The sequence below is a fragment of the Penaeus chinensis genome, chromosome 27, assembly GCF_019202785.1.
Source record: "Penaeus chinensis breed Huanghai No. 1 chromosome 27, ASM1920278v2, whole genome shotgun sequence".
Lineage (NCBI taxonomy): Eukaryota > Metazoa > Arthropoda > Malacostraca > Decapoda > Penaeidae > Penaeus > Penaeus chinensis.
Genome location: NC_061845.1, coordinates 17,593,418 through 17,598,417, shown reverse-complemented (window position 1 = coordinate 17,598,417; position 5,000 = coordinate 17,593,418). Strand labels below are relative to the sequence as shown.

General features: G+C 47.6%; 1 protein-coding gene across 3 annotated transcripts in view; it reads right to left on the bottom strand.

Annotated features, from left to right (window-relative positions):
• Positions 1-5,000, bottom strand: part of LOC125039474 (endophilin-A-like) — an 88,760-nt gene that overhangs the window by 63,165 nt on the left and 20,595 nt on the right. Inside the window, exon 2 of one of the 3 annotated variants that reach the window (XM_047633458.1) lies at positions 3,206-3,237. The exons of the other annotated variants lie outside the window; for them this stretch is intronic. The gene's annotated coding sequence lies outside the window, so the exon portion shown is untranslated. The remainder of the gene's footprint in view (positions 1-3,205; positions 3,238-5,000) is intronic. 3 annotated transcript variants of the gene reach the window in all.

Sequence of the window (5,000 nt, the reverse complement as noted above, 5' to 3'; positions counted from 1 at the left end):
ACAAATATTCAAAAAATAATACTAAAACATAAAAATCAATTTACAGCAGGTAACAGAAAAGGCAATAAAAGGAACAAACTCTCGGATCTTTTATTATAATTCAGATTCCAAGTTTATTCCCTTCAAGTTAAACCTTCGAAGACAACTGCAATCCCCCTCTAAAAAGAAAACCTGATTTGCAATCCCTCCAAAAACTAATAGCATGAACAAAATCGATTAAAATCAAAGAAAAAGGTCTTGCAAGATCAAAAAAGTAAAATCAATAACGCCAATGAAAAAAAAGAAAACTGAACAGCCAGCTCGGCAGCCAGCGGACCTGAAGCAGCATATGTGCGCACTGCGGCGGCACACGAGTCAGTATGTGGGCTCTACTCATTCAGAGTGGGTGTGAGGGAGAGAATGAGGGTGTGAGGGAGTCAGGAAGAGCTGGAGGGTGTGAAGGAATGAATGGGTGATATTGTGAGGGAGTGACGGAGGATTAGAGGCTGTGAGTGAATGGGTGAGGCTGTGTGGAAAGGAATGGAGGAGTTAATGGGTCACCTCTACAATCCGGTCGAAAATTTGTGCGTGAGTAATGAACTGTCTGTCACGGATTTCAAGGACGACTTGGCTAAGGTGAGTGGGTGAATTACTAAGTCAGTAAGCGAGCGACTGACTGACTGACTAGGTGGCTCACCATTAGACCGCCCAACCAACTGCCGGGTGACCGACTGACTGACACCACACATGAAAAAAGGTGTTTGCAGTCCTATACGTGGGACTACACAATTGCCAGCAACCTGTCTCACTGAACGACAGTCTACAGGGACAGGGTTCTCGCTACCCGACATGGCCCACCCGAAACCTGTAACTGCATGGGTCCGTGTGCCACTGGAGAGGGGGGAGGGAGGAAGAGAGGGAGTGAGAGGGAGTGAGAGGGAGAGGGAGAGAGAGAGAGAGAGAGAGAGAGAGAGAGAGAGAGAGAGAGAGAGAGAGAGAGAGAGAGAGGGAGGGAGGGAGGGAGGGAGGGAGGGAGGGAGGGAGGGAGGGAGGGAGGGAGGGAGGGAGGGAGAGGGAGAGGGAGAGGAGAGGGAGAGGGAGAGGGAGGGAGAGGGAGGGAGAGGGAGGGAGAGGGAGGGGGAGGGGGAGGGGAGCGGGAGTAGGAGTGGGAAGGGAAAAGGAGGAAGCGACTAAAGGAATGCTAAAAGTAGGGGGTATTGGGAGGGGGAAGGAGAGGGGACTAAAGGAATGCAGAAGACAGGGGAGACTGCGACTGGGGGAGCATGCCACAAGAGGAACGTAAAAAGGAGGGGAAGAGTTTCAGAGAGACCAAGTCACTAAATGGTTGTACCGGGGGAGTAAGTAACCGTAGTAGGGGTAAAGGGTGGCGGAAGGAGAGAGGAAAAGAAGGTGAGAGTTAGGGGGAGGGAGAGGGAAGGCTATTCAGTCATCAAAGGACTAAAGAGAATTTATTGTGGCTACCAAGGGACATCAAAGGGACAAGGTGCAGTATAGGGCTGTAAAGGGAGCGGCGCCACTAAACGGGAACTCCTAAGTGCCGTGTCCCTTCGAGGCATGGGGGGGGGGGGGAGAAGGAGAGAGGGGAGGGGAAGGGAGGGAAGGAGAGAGGGGAGGGGAGGGAAGGAGAGAGGGGAGGGGAGGGGAGGAAAGGAGATAAAGAGAGAGAGAAAAGAGGTAAGGAAGGAAGGAGGGAGAGAGGGAGAGAGAAAGGCGGTAGGGAGGGAGAAAGGGAGAGAAAAAAGGAGTAAGGGAAGGAAGGAAGGAAGGAGGGAGGGAGGGAGGGAGAGGAGGGAGAGGGCAGGAGAGGAGAAGAGAGGAGGGCAGGAGAGGAGAGGAGAGGAGAGGAGAGGAGAGGAGAGGAGAGGAGAGAGAGAGAAAGAGAAAGATAGAAAGAGAGAGAAGCAGTAAAGGTCACACGCGGTGGACACAAATGAGAAAGGAGGGAGTGGCCACGAGGAGACAGGGAGGAGAGAGGAGAGGATAGAGAGACGGAATGCCACAGCGATTCGAAAGGACAATGCAGGGTCGCCTCGGATTTTTTCCCTCTTCAGTGTGGCTTTCCGTGCGCAATTTAATTGTGATTCCAGTGCTTCTCATGCCACGCAATCGTGCTGAGGAAGAGAGGGGGTGCGAGGATATCGAAACTGGAAGAATAATCTGTGCACATTATGCAAAGAGAAAGAGAAAGAGAAAGAGAAAGAGAAAGAGAGAGAGAGAGGGAGAGAGAGAGGGAGAGGGAGAGGGAGAGGAGAGAGAGAGAGAGAGAGAGAGAGAGAGAGAGAGAGAGAGAGAGAGAGAGAGAGAGAGAGAGAGAGAGAGAGAGAGAGAGAGAGAGAGAGAGAGAGTGTTTCGGAAACAAAACTGGTTGGTCACAGAGACCACCAGGAAGTAATTAATCGGAGAATGAAATCAAAGAAATAAATGATGAAAAATATTATTCCCTGCGCTCAATGTGTAAACAAAATGTTTACACCAGAGTTTAAAAAAAGCCTTGTTTATGACCGTGTTTACACTAGTATTCAAAGAAACGTGGACCAACAGCGCGCAACATAAAGGGTTGTGCAGTTACGTAAGCGAAAAGAGGGGTGTGCACGACTCAAAGTGCCGGCGGTGAAATACTGACCATCGGGATGAACACGTGACCACATATGAGGGGTGGAAGGAGGGAAAGCAGGGAGAGGAGGGGGAGGGAGGGAGGGAGAGGGGAGAAGGAGGGAGAGAGGGAGGGAGAGAGGGAGAAAGGGGAACGAGGGAGAGAGGGAGAGGGGGGAACGAGGGAGAGAGGGAGAGGGGGAAAGGAGGGAGAGGGGGAAAGGAGGGAGAGAGGAGAGGGAAGGAGGGAAGGAGAGTGAAGTAGGGGGAGGGAGGGAGAGGGGGAAGGAAGGAGAGAGGGGGAGGGAGAGGGGGGAATGAGGGGGGGAAGAAGGGAGAGAGGGAGGTAGAGAGGAGAGGGAAGGAGGGAAGGAGAGAGAAGGAGGGGGAGGAAGGAAGGAAGGAAGGAAGGAAGGAAGGAAGGAAGAGCATAAACGGTAACACAGAAAGGAGTGTACAGAAAATAAGATGAACATTAAATCAATCAACCAAAACAAAACCAAACAAAACAAAAATTAAAAAATAATAACAAAAAGTCTCTCAATTACCCCTTCTAAAACGATTTATCATGTAATTAACCACAAAAGTCTCGTCAGCTGATACGAATGCTCACCTCTGACAGCACCGGAAGTGCCAAACGCGTACCTGAAATGGGAGAGTCTTCGTTAGTCTTCAGAGAATGGGTCAAAAGCAGCTAACAACATTACAACACAAATAAGACAAATTTTTGTTTTAATAATAATAATAATAATAATAATAATAATAATAATAACAATAATAATCATAACAACAACATTGACAATAATAACAAACAGCAACAGAAAACTACAGACAGACAGACAAACAACCAAATCACAAACACCAAAAAAAAAAAAAACATCAAACAAAGACACAAACAAAGAAACACAGCCAATATTACCAAGGGAGAGAAAATAAGGAAAATCGCCCTCAATTGATCCTCCTTCGTCTAGGCCGCTGGTCAAAGATAACACGACGCTGGTACGATAAGGCAAGAGATAACAATAATACGATAGTGATAACAATACTTTTAGGAAAAGAGAACAAGTTTCACAGAGTCTGCAGTCCGAGCAAAGGAAGCGAAGAGAGGAGAGGGGAAGATGAATAATGATAATAACAACAACAATAATAATGATGATAATGATAATGATAATGGTGATGATGATGATGATGATGATGATGATGATGATGATGATGATGATGATGATGATGATGATGCTGATGCTGATAACAACAACAACAATAACAATAAATAAAAATTCACGATCAACGTAAAGGCGAGGAAAAGAATAATAATATTTTTTTTTTTTTTTTTTTTTAGATCAACCGTTATGCTATTTTTGTATTAAAAACTGTGGCATGTGATTATGGCGAAGTTATTATTCTAATGAGGTGATTATGCTAATGATATCCAAATTACAGAACACAGAATCTAAACAGCTGCTCTCTGCTCATCTTCTCTTAGCTGACAACCGAAAATATTTTTTTATCTTATAAAAAAAATCCTTAAAATGCAAACAACTTTATCTAAAAATGGAAAATCAATAGAAAAATCAATGAACCAAACACCCAAATGCAAGCACGTGCATACTGATAATTAAAATCTTAGGACTCATTTCCTAAAGACAGTTAGAGAGAGAGAGAGAGAGAGAGAGAGAGAGAGAGAGAGAGAGAGAGAGAGAGAGAGAGAGAGAGAGAGAGAGAGAGAGAGAGAGAGAGAGGGGGGGGGGGGAGAGGAGAGAGAGAGAGAGAGGAGAGAGAGAGAGAGAGAGAGAGAGAGAGAGAGAGAGAGAGAGAGAGAGAGAGAGAGAGAGAGAGAGAGAGAGAGAGAGAGAGAGAGAGAGAGAGAGAGAGAGAGAGAGAGAGAGAGAGAGAGAAGAGAGAGAGAGAGAGAGAGAGAGAGAGAGAGAGAGAGAGAGAGAGAAGAGAGAGAGAGAGAGAGAGAGAGAAAGAGAGAGAGAGAGAGAGAGAGAAGAGAGAGAGAGAGAGAGAGAGAGAGAGAGAGAGAGAGAGAGAGAGAGAGAGAGAGAGAGAGAGAGAGAGAGAGAGAGAGAGAGAGAGAGAGGGAGACTGCCTCTAACTGCGCTCGGAAGGAAATGCCGTTGCGAGCCTCTCTGATTCCGAAACCCCGCCATCCCCCTACCATGACCTGGGGTGAAGAGGGAGGGGAGCTTGTAGATTCAAATGAAGAGATACGGAGGTGGCTCGGGTGGGGGGGTAAAAGAAGGGGGGGGGGCAGGTGGGAGGTGGGGAAGAGGAGCTGGAAAGGAGGAGGAGGGAATGGTAGGGGAAAGAGGGGGTGTGAGAGGCAGGGAGGGAGGAAGTTTAGGCGGAAGGGAGGGGGAGGAAGAGGGGATGGAGATGGGCGAGGGACGAAGCGTGGATGGAGA